This window comes from Octopus bimaculoides, chromosome 1, assembly GCF_046866305.1.
Source record: "Octopus bimaculoides isolate indiv1 chromosome 1, ASM4686630v1, whole genome shotgun sequence".
Taxonomy (NCBI): domain Eukaryota; kingdom Metazoa; phylum Mollusca; class Cephalopoda; order Octopoda; family Octopodidae; genus Octopus; species Octopus bimaculoides.
Genome location: NC_142928.1, coordinates 86,320,754 through 86,333,044, shown reverse-complemented (window position 1 = coordinate 86,333,044; position 12,291 = coordinate 86,320,754). Strand labels below are relative to the sequence as shown.

Below are 12,291 nucleotides of genomic sequence, written 5' to 3'. Positions count from 1 at the left end.
AAGTAGGTAAAATCTAAAACAATGGATTGACCTTTCCATGACCACCAAAGATCTTTGGAGGTCCCGTGTTTCTCAATAATCTCCCAGCGTAGAGATAAAACGCAAAGGACCAGACATTTGTCTGACAAGCAACAAATATGTGGATTTAGTTTTGAATCTTGATTAAACAGAGGAAAATGATCTGTTACATATATAAATTATCGACCACACATACTCAATGTATGTGTTCTGCTTCTTCACCAGTTAGCAGTGGTACAGCGCTCTGGGAATGTCTACATCATAGCACTGTGAAAGTCACAGAGAGGTAAGACAATTCACCTCTATTCCCTCCAGGAGTGATGGATACCGATATTTTGCATTTTTGTGGCTTATCAACATCATGTACTTGAATCGAACTGGGGACAATCTGAATTGCCAGTCTATGACTCTACACAAATAGTGTAGGAACCATTTCTGGTATGGCACAATGATGCATATGTAAGATTAAATTAAACTATAAATTAGAAGCAGCTTTAGTGTTGTAAACACATAAACACACCAACACTAGTTAAGCATTCATGGAGGACAAACACATACTCACACACACACACACACTATATATATATATATTTTTGCATTCTGAAGAGATTTACTAAAACTAGTAAATTGAAATGATCGTAAATGCTACCTTCATCTTTGCTTCCTTCTTTGTTTTCTAATTAAATTAAAGGCATACCAGCGAAAACAATGAGTCTCCCCTTATTATTACATCCATGATGAAGGAATAATTCCATAAGTGGCTTGTTTGTCTTCCTATGTGTTCATTCTGTTGTCTGTAAACAAAGTCCGTTTTGTTTTTATGTCCCCGTTCATTTTTGTAACGTCCTGTACCCGGATATGCATCTCTATATACATGTAGATGTAGGTATGTACATATATGCATGTATACATGCATATGCTTATATATCACATGTATTATCATCATCATCATCGTTTAACGTCCGCCTTCCATGCTAGCATGGGTTGGACGATTTGACTGAGGACTGGTGAAACCGGATGGCAACACCAGGCTCCAATCTAATTTGGCAGAGTTTCTACAGCTGGATGCCCTTCCTAACGCCAACCACTCAGAGAGTGTAGTGGGTGCTTTTACGTGTCACCCGCACGAAAACGGCCACACTCGAAATGGTGTCTTTTATGTGCCACCTGCACAAGAGCCAGTCCAGGGGCACCGGCAACGATCTCGCTCGAAAAACCTCATGTGTCACTCGCACAAGAGCCAGTCCATGGGCACTGGCAACGATCTCGCACGAAAGACATCATGTGTCGCCCGCACATGAGCCAGTCCAGGGGCACTGGCAACGATCCCGCTCGAAAGATTTCATGTGTCGCTCGCACATGAGCCAGTCTGGGGGGGGGGGCACTGGCAAACGATCCCGCTCGAAAAAGCCTCATGTGTCACCCGCACAAGAGCCAGTCCAGGGGCACTGACAACGATCCCGCTCGAAAGACCCCATGTGTCGCCCGCACACGAGCCAGTCCGGGGCCACTGGCAAACGATCCCGCTCGAAAGATATCATGTGTCACCCGCACATGATCCAGTCCGGGGGCACTGGCAAACGATCCCGCTCAAAAGATATCATGTGTCGCCCGCACATGAGCCAGTCCAGGGGCACTGGCAACGATCCCGCTCGAAAGATTTCATGTGTCGCCCGCACATGAGCAAGTCCGGGGGCACTGGCAAACGATCCCGCTCGAAACATTTCATGTGTCACCCGCACAAGAGCCAGTCCAGGGGCACTGGCAACGATCCCGCTCGAAAGATTTCATGTGTCACCCGCACATGAGCCAGTCAGTCATTATATATATATATATATATATATATATATATATAAAATGGGCTTATCACAGTTTCTGTCTACCAAATCCACTCACAAGGTTTTGGTCAGCTCAAGGCTATAGTAGAACTGAACGTGGAACCATGTGGTTAGGAAGCAAACTTCTTGCCACACAGCCACACCTGTAGCAATTGTCATCTTCATCATTATCATCATCATCATCATCATTCTTTTATCATCCACTTTTCCATTATTAACTGTACATGCTCAATGTATCTGTTTTGTCTGTTCACTGCAGTACAGCGCTCTGAAAATGACTCTCATACCAGTGAGTGTCAAAACATCTGAAAGTGTCATAGACAGGTGAGACAAATTGCTTCCAGTCACATCCAGGAGTGAAGGCGTGATGAATACTGATATTTCGCCATTTTTATGGCATACGTGTGTGTGTATGTGCACGCGCGTGCATGCTTGTGTGTGTGTGTGTGTGTGTGTGTCTTTTATATTTTACTTGTTTTAGTAATTGCTCTGCAGCCATGCTGGGGCACTACTTTAAACATTTTTTAATCAAATGAATTGACCTCAGTACCTATTTTTTTAAAACCTGGTACTTATTTATTTGGTCTCTTTTGCTGAACTGATAAGTTACTGAGACATAAACACACCAATGCACTGCTATCACTGCTTTTAACTCAATTTCTCACCCTACTAATGTGTTTGGACATGGTCAGTTGTGTGTTGTTCTGAGTAGAGTTGGGGAGCCATCAAACAATAAAGATTTTCATTAATCAAAGTTAATCTACTATCTCATGTAGGTCTCTTAACCAGGAAAATGCTAAATTCACTAAAAATATTGCATATACAGATAGTAATGTAACCAGTGTATGTGCTACTTGATACAGCCCTTGACTCCTCCACTCAAATAGGCCTATACAGCAAACCCCAAAATGCTTCCCCCGTAAAAGTGCCACCCAGGGCCAACCACCCCACTATCTCCTCCTCTACTACACACAAGCATTGACTGTCAAAATTCTCTCTTTGTGCTTTGTTGTATATAATCTGGTATATGGAAACAGTTAAAAGCTATGTATTTTGATAAATTAAATGTTTATATTTCAATAATATTTTATCTTCTTTTACTTAATTCTTTCTTGAATATATGCCTGTATTTCAATGAAGCAAAATATTATTTATTCTGGATATAAAACAATGAGTTATGCATTAGTTTAAAATAACATTTTACAACATTATTATGATACCTTTTTTTTTTTAAAGTAACTTTATTTTTCTCAGATGTGTATTAAGTAAATTTGATATTAATGATTTTTTTAGTCCTTGAATTTATTTTTTTTCATTATGTATGTATGTATGTATGTATGTATGTATGTATGTATGCATGCATGCATGTACACACACACACAAACACACACGAATATATGCATCTATGTATGTATGCATGCATTTATGGGTTCATGCACAAGTGTATGTATTCAAAGTTGTGTATGAGTAAATTGCTATTCGATTTCCGTGCTTCTGCTTCATCAGGTAGCTTCTACACTGCATGGGTTCTCTTTTGATTACTATGTTTGAAATGAAGTGAGCACAACTTGCTGGATACATAATGTCAGTGTATGTGAGTGACAAAACACACACATACTGTAGGGTTCAATACTTCTGATAGAGTTGCAGGGAGTCCATTGTGACATATACTGTACACAAGTTTTCTCTATCTGTTATAGCTATGTGCCCAACTTGTGGGTCTCTGCTAATTATTTGCCATTCCATGATGTTGTCCAGTAAGATTTTCCTCTGCTTCCTTCTTTCTCCTACCACATTTCCTTGAAGAATGGTTTTTGAAGGTTCTTGAATTTTGTTCCATCTCAAAAGGCCCTGGCATTTCAGCTTTCTTTTCTTCATCTCTGTGTGTATCACTGTGCTGCTGTACTGTTATATGAATTTGCTCATTTGTGATGTGTTCTAAATATGAAATGTCTAAGTTGTTGTGGAAGCATTTCCTTACTTGTACCTCTACCTTTCTCTGAACTCTACAAACATCCATGTATACAAGAAAGTGAAGAGTAGGCGCAGGAGTGGCTATGGTTCCGGGTTCAGTCCCACTGCGTGGCACCTTGGGCAAGTGTCTTCTACTATAGCCTCAGGCCGACCAAAGCCTTGTGAGTGGATTTGGTAGACGGAAACTGAAAGAAGCCCATTGTATACATGTATATATATATATATATATATATATGTATGTGTGTATGTGTTTGTGTGTCTGTGTTTGTCCCCAAACATCACTTGACAACCGATGCTGGTGTGTTTACGTCCCCGTAACTTAAGCGGTTCGGCAAAAGTGACCGATAGAATAAATACTAGGCTTCCAAAGAATAAGTCTTGGGGTCGATTTGCTCGACTAAAGGCGGTACTCCAGCATGGCCACAGTCAAAAGACTGAAACAAGTAAAAGAGAGAGTACCAGTGAATGCAGGAGTATAATGTTACTCTTGTTGGTGATGTTTTTATCTCTCCATAATAGCTTTGGTTTGATTTGGGAAGTTATTGCCTCTGCAGTTCTTGCAAAGACTTCTAGTCTCACCCCTTTATCATTAATGACTACCACCAGATATTTAAATAGCTGTACAATCTCTAGTTTCTCTCTTAGAATAGAGAAGTCTGTTGTAATGTTAGTATTTGTTATCATGAGGTCTTTTTCAACAGTACGCCCATGCACGCACGTTATATAGTATGTTCATTATATAAGGGTGAATCAGAAAGTAATGCAATTTCTATTTGCATTACTTTTTTTTACTTACTCTCATATACAGGAAAGTAAATAAAAAAGTAATGCAAATAAAGATTGCATTACTGACTCACTCTCGTTTTTTTTTTTTTTCGTTCTTACACATAGACACAATTTTTTCATTGAAACAATTTAAAATCAGTAAATAGAATACTTGCAGTATGACACAAATTATTATTTTTTAATTTTAATATTTAAATTAATAAGATTATCGTGTCATTAGCGAACAATTGAATTTATCTTTAAGCTTTAATGTAAGGGAGACAATCATGCTGATTGAGTACGGACCTTTTTTTCTTATTAGTGTCCCTTGGCACATGGCATTTCAAATTTACTTATAGATGTTATATTTTCATTTACGGATTTTAACGTGTATAAGGATAGCCACTTTTCTTTTCTTTTTAATAAAAAATTAGGTTAAAAAATACGGGAGTTTCTTATACATGGGTTATATTATAGATATTAATGAATTATTTAATTCCTCGAATCTCAAATCTCCATGACTTACAACAGCGCATACCTCAGGCCAACACCCAACGGGTTGCAACGTCTTAATGGATGAGTTGCTATCCGTTCAAGCAACGGCACACGCATATAGCGGCCATTACGAACGACAATCGTCTGCCAAACAGTACTTACTTGTACTCACTAAGACTGTTAGATCCGTATTTTTGTATTAACGTGAGAGTTCTATATTGTATTTAGAACTGAGGGATCTGAAGAGATCCAAATTGCGAGCGAAGTGCAAACATTTACAGTTTTTTAAAAGCTTACGCCTCATACAGAGGTCATACAACATATCAGAAACAGCAAGCATGCTCAATAGCCATATATGGCAATGCAGCTCACTCTTGGATTTCCAAATATGGAAATTCAACTGAGACACAACCTTAGGTATTGTCTACTGTTATTTAAATGATCCTGCATTACTTTTTTTTATAGATTTTTGTTTACTATTAACGTAAAAATGTCCGAGAATAAAAAATGCATTTCATATCCTGCAAATTTCAACTTGGAAGTGATTAAGTTTGCAGAGGAGCATGGAAATAAAGCTCCAACAAGACAGTTTGGGCTTCCTCCTATGGCTGCCATGATTGGACTGTGGAGAAAGCACAAAGATGAACTTTTACAGATGCCAAGGATGAAGAGAGCAGCACAAGGCAAAAAGACAAGGTGGCCAAATCTGGAGGAAAAACTCAAACATTGGGTCAAAAGCCAAAGGCAAACTGGTGCATTTGTTTCAACAAAGATACTCATCAATCAAAGAAGAAGAATTGCTAAGGAGATAAAAAAAGAGCAAAGAGGAAGGACAAGAAACAACTGATTTTAAAGGCATGCCCATCTGGTGCTTCCGTTTCATAAAGAGGAATGGTGTGAGTCAAAGAACCAAGCTTGCTCAGAAGATGTCTGATTCTTATGAAGAAAAGATCCTTCAGTTTCATTCTTATATCGTTAATTTACACAATACCAACTTTGTAACATAGCAAATATAGACGAAGTTCCACTTACCTTTGATGTTCCTCCCAACAAAACTGATTCAAAAAGTGGCCAAAACAGTGGCCATCAAGACAAGTGGGCATGAGTAGACTCATTACATATATTCTAATGAGAAAATATTGTATCTTTTAAAAACATCCTTAATTTACATACTATATCTTGTGCGTTTAAGAAAAAACAAACACTTGTTTTCTCTTCCACAGTACTATGCATTTGTTTGTTTGTTTGTGTGTGTGTGTGTGTGTGTGAGAGAGAGAGAGAGAGAGATGAAAAGCATCTCATTAGTATGATTTTATACATTTTTAATTTCATTTATGTCTCCCCTCTCTTTATTAGAGAGCCTTTTCTTTCTTACTATATCCATAGTCTCTCATCTCTCTCTCTCTCTTTTTTTCCCACACAAAAATGAAACACATTACCCAGTAAGTGCAGGTGCTCTTATCAAAACTTACCTAATCCTTTACAAAACCTTTCTTCCAAATTTAAAACCCCCAAAATTAGTAGGTTCCTTATACACATTAAAATACAGTATGTTAAAAAATATTCCTTCTAAATTTTGTACTGCTGCATTTCAGTCAAGTTTTGTACTGGCTATCAACTGTGATATTTTAGAATTATATCTATATTTTTATTACTTTACTCCCTTATTTGCACTCAATATTTAATTTGATGTTATGTACAGTGTAGTTGAGTTTCTTAGTTTAATTTTAAAACTTGTGGGAGGAACAAGACACTAAAGGAACTTTCCTTGCATTTAGAATTTAGTGTATTTTCATGTTGGTCAGACGATAAAGCTGATAAACCAAATTTGCAGCCAATATGAGAATCTTTGTTTTATTTTTTTCATTTTTACTCGATAGGTCTGAATGAAAAGGTAGTGCTTGGAGCCTTTGCAGGCACTCTGAGATAAAATTCACACAGTCAACATTTCATATAAATTGTTGCAAGTTGCATGAAAGATATGAGCTTGAAGGGAATTCCATAGGACCAGTGTTATGAGGAGGCAGGACTTAGTATAGTTGTTAGTGCAGGAGCTGGGGATTGATGAAAAAAATGACAGACAAGTAAGTTAGAGGTGCCTGAATTGAAATGGCACAAGATCAATCAGTTCCAAGGAGCAGAGATTATTTCTAAGTAGTGGTTGAAAAAAGCCAAGAGAGAAAAACCACACATGTGGGTCAGAAACTGGAAAATGTCTGTGAATGCATTTATGTCAATCTCTGGTGTATAACAAAAGCACTGAAACTACAGCCTAGAAGATGAGCCTCGTCCTGGAAGATCTGTAGAGCTTTATGAGGATGTCCTGCAAACTCTGGGGGAACAAAATTCTATCATAACTGTTGAGGAACTAGCAGAGACACTTGAATTTGGTCATTCAATCATTCATCGCCATCTGTATGCCATCAGAAAATTGGTTCAAACTTTCTGAGTCTAATCCCATGCAGAGAGTGAATGTGTACTTTTGTTTGCAGTCACGTTTCACAAATGAACATTTTTTGGACCAAATAGTGACTGGTGATGAGAAATGAGTTCTCTATAAAAACGTCAAGCACTGAAGACAGTGGGCAGGGAAAAGAGAAACACCAGCACCCCAGGCTAAAGCAGGTCTTCACCCATGTATGATGTTGTTATCTGTTTGGTGGGATAAGAAAAATTTAGTCCACTTTGAACTTTTAAACCCAAACCAAATGATAAAGTAGTTCTACTGCAAGCAGCTTGAGTTTCAAGACAAAAGGCGTTCTTCCATTAGGATAATGCTCGGCTACATACAGTGAGGAGGACATTCCAAAGGCTGGAGCAGTTTGAATGGCAAACGATGCCCCACCCACCATATTTGCTGGACATCACCCCATCTGATTATCATTTATTCTGCAATCTGCAAAATCATTTGGATGGAAAAAATATGAATTCTGTAGATGAAGTCAGGACAGTACTTGAGGAGTATTTTTCATCACAGACAAGTGAATTTTGGAAGAGGGGCCTTGCAAGTCTACTAGATAGATGGGAGAGCATTGTAGAAAATGGAAAGTATATTTTAGATTAAAAAAGAACTTTGTTTATCTTAATTTTGAAAAATAAAAGCAGTATAAAAAGTCGCATTATTTATGGGATGACTCAATATATTGAATTTATAAATTCCAGGGAAGAATATTGTCTCTGGTCAAGGTTTACTACCACTGTATCAAGAGATATCATCTATCTAAGATACTTACCTGATTCTCAGCTCTTATCTAGGGCTTCCTCTAGTTGGTAGCATGTAACTCTGAATAAAAGGAGAGCATATATTTTGGCTTGTTTAAAGCAGTCTATCATCATAGAAATCACTGGAAGAGTCGGAGAGAAGAAAGTGCACATCTGTGAATTTGTGTCTGAAATGTATTGATGGTTGAATTTTTGTCCATCAGTCTGATGACTCTTTCAGATGTGTTTGTGTTTAGTGGCAATACTGTTCTTTTCTTCTCATTGACTTACTCTACTTCACTTCAATATTTTTCTTTATTTGCTACTTTCTTCTAGTGTTTATCAAGGACACACACACACAGAGTTATATAAGAATAACCAATACTAATATTATGACACAGAATGCGTAATTCTTTTCTAATCTTCAGTTTCTTTACTAATTCATGGTCTGACTTTTTTAAACAATGCTACCTGAAATTTTCTGTGCTTTCAGTTCTGGGCAATTTTAATGATAATGACCATAAGCAACAAGTTTCAATAGTTTTCCCAAAGTTTTTCCAAAACTTAATATATTCAGTCATTGTTATCATTTGTAAACATGGGAATCTTTACAAGCTATTTTTTACTGAGCATTTTTTTTTCTTGATTGTATCTGACTACTGGCTATTTCTCAAAATTAGAATACTTCTCTTTGATATGATATAATAGACCTTGTCATGTTATAAGTTTTTGTTTCAATGCTTTTTGGTTGGGAGATATTTAATGAGGATGTTTGTTAACTTTCCTAAGTTAATAGGGTAGTGACAGAAAGAAGAAGAGGTGGGAGAGAGAAGATTTCTAATGTCTACTGCTAAGAATTAAGCAACACTATCATTTCTATCTGATATTGTAATTTTGATGACGAGAATAAAAGGTAGTTTGTCAGGTACATAGGAGTCTAAAAGGACCCAATCTCCTATAGGCTATTGCTTTCAACTGGAAACTGGTGGTACAGTAAAAAAGTGATATGAAATGGCTTGGCCAGGAATCAGACACATCCAAGCATTGACTTGCTGGTAACCTTCTACAATGTTAAAATACTTAGAATTTCCTCTCTATATCAGAAATAAATATATATCTTATGTTACAATCTTAAACATAGTAGTCAAAATAAAAATGATGAATAAATATAATACAATTTTTTCAATTGGCTGCATGTTTTATGCTGAGAACATTAGTTTTGTACTTTGTTAAAAAGAATTTCGATATCCCTTTTGTTACCATATTTCTATTGAAATATGCTGCCTTTGTTTCGATTAAGTTTGAAAATAATGAAGAATTTGGTAAAATAACTTTGTCATTATTAAACTGGTGCTTAAAGCTAAAATTAGCAGGAAGTTTTGATGGAAGGCTTTAGTTTGGATCATTTTAAAACAACAAGTTTGTATCAAAAGACCAGGGACAGTCTCAGGTGGGTCATTGTTGTCGTAATTTAACATCTGTTTTCCATGCTAGCATGAGTTGGACAGTTTGAGAGGAACTGGCCAAAAAGAGCTGTCCAGACTCCAGTTGACTGTTATAGCATGGTTTCTACAGCTGGATGTCCTTCCTAATGTCAACTACTTTATAGAGTGTGCTGGGTGCTTTTTTGCATTCCACTGGCATGGGCATATTTATGTAGCAATAGCACGAGTGCATTCTGCATGGCACCAGCATGAGTGCATTTTATGTGACACCGGCACCTGCAAAGGACATGCCTGTATTGCCTGTATGTATGGATGGCTGCGATCTTACTTAGCTTGATGTTTCTTCTCAAGTACAGCAAATCCCCACAACTCCCAGTCCCTTGTCATTTCCTCAGTGAAGCCCAGAATCTGAAGATCCTTTCTCACAACTTCATCCTACATCTTCCTGGGTCACCTCTTTCACAGGTTCCCTTCACAATTAGAGATTGGCACTTCTTTAAACAGCTGTTCTTATCCAAAGGGGTTAATTCATTGCTTATAATGATACTCATGATCCAAACTTTTAAATATTTTCCTTAACACTTGTTATATTTCTGTTGAAATACACTGCCTTTTACCAATTAATTTCAAAAATAATGTAGTATCTAGTAAAATAACTGTCATTATTAATCAGGTGTTTCAGGTGGTGAGCTGGCAGAATTATTAGCACATTGGAATTTTGCCCATTTTTACATTCTGAGTTCGAATTTCACTGAGTTCAACTTTGCCTTTCATCCTTTTGGGGTCAATGAATACTGCGATCAATGAAATTGACCCCCCCGCCACACACCCAAAACAATTGCTGGCCTTGTGCCAAAATTTGAAACCATTATTAATCAAGCGTTTGGAATATAGCATGAAAGTTTATGAAAGATTTAAATTTAGATCATTTTAAAACAATAAGTTTGTATCATACAACCAAAAGTGGCTTGAAAAGGGTTAGGGTTAGGGTTAGGGTTAGGGTTAGGGTGACAAAAAAAGGGTGACAAAAACAAAAAAAAAAAATCAACTGGCATTGACTACGTGTTTGGAGCTGCAAAGAAAGTTGCTTGACCACTTAAGTTTGAATAATTATATGCATATAAATGTTCTATTTACATAGATCTAGATTACTTGCCTACTTTGTGCCACTCTAACTAAACAAACCTGAAAAAAAAAATAACAGTAATTCTAAATAAATAATCTCAAACTGTGTCTTACATTGCTCAATAACCAAGTCTCTCAATCTTTTTTTTCTTATTATAATGATACTTTCTCAGACTTTAAATATAGTAAGTTACAAAATAGCTGCTCTAGGTGAATAGCTGAGACATTTTATTTACAAAAGAACACAGAACCTAAACGCGTTAAACAAGTGGTTACATAATGAAATTGCTCTTACTATTGCTATTGATTAGACTCATAGAGCTTTCTATTTTAAGACTAGCTGGAATTATTAACAAAATAAAACATTTAATTTGCATTTAGCCTTGGGCATCGAATTTTTATAGTAAGCATGCTTTTCTTGAATTTAAGACTTGATATATGCAGTCTGTACATAAGTTTGGATAGAAAGTTCATTAAAGGGGTATTGGTGGCTAAAATGAAATCAATTGGGAAACTACAAAAATGCTTTCGTATGAATAAAGTGTCAATCAGTAAGGAATGTGTGTGTGAGAGGGAAAGAGAAAACACACACACACACACTACCATAACATCCTGTACTGCATTCAAAGGGCCACTGGCATTAACTCACTAACAGACATTCTTCAGCTTCTGACTCAGAAGTTTGGAGTATTCTCTCTATGTGTTCGCCTAATGAATGACCTCTGTTCAACAGAGCTGGCTGATCTCATACCTCCTTCTGACTAAGGCACTCCATATGCATTCCTTTCTCCTGCCTCTCATTACACTTGTTGCCTCCACTTTCTCCTTTCTCGCTAACCACAATGTCCAGTCCTTTCTCCCCAGAACATTGGTCCAATGAAATCTTCTCTTTGTTTATATTTTTCCAGAGCAGATGTTGACATGCAACAGTTTAAACAAAATATTAATGGCTTCGAGCTCACCAATCTCAGAGGGTCTATCCATCAAATGCAGTCAAAAATAACACACACACACACAGACGACTGTCACTCACAGCATGTATTTTCAAATTAGTCTGCACTTTTTTCTCCATTAATGAACTCCTCTTCCTTCCCCCCCCCCACCCTGTTTTGTTCATTGTATGATTTTTCATGTTCGCAGTGGAGGCGCAATGGCCCAGTGGTTAGGGCAGCGGACTCGCGGTTTCGATTCCCAGACCGGGCGTTGTGAGTGTTTATTGAGCGAAAAACACCTAAAGTTCCACGAGGCTCGGCAGGGGATTGTGGCGAACCCTGCTGTACTCTGTCACCACAACTTTCTCTCACTCTTACTTCCTGTTTCTGTTGTACCTGTAATTCAAAGGGTCGGCCTTGTCACTCTGTGTCACGCTGAATATCCCCAAGAACTGCGTTAAGGGTACACGTGTCTGTGGAGTGCTCAGCCACTTGCAC

General features: G+C 37.4%; 1 protein-coding gene across 1 annotated transcript in view; it reads left to right on the top strand.

The window, feature by feature from the left end:
- The window catches only part of LOC106868573 (centrosomal protein of 89 kDa), a 141,549-nt gene that overhangs the window by 85,733 nt on the left and 43,525 nt on the right, over positions 1-12,291 (top strand). The window lies entirely within an intron of this gene.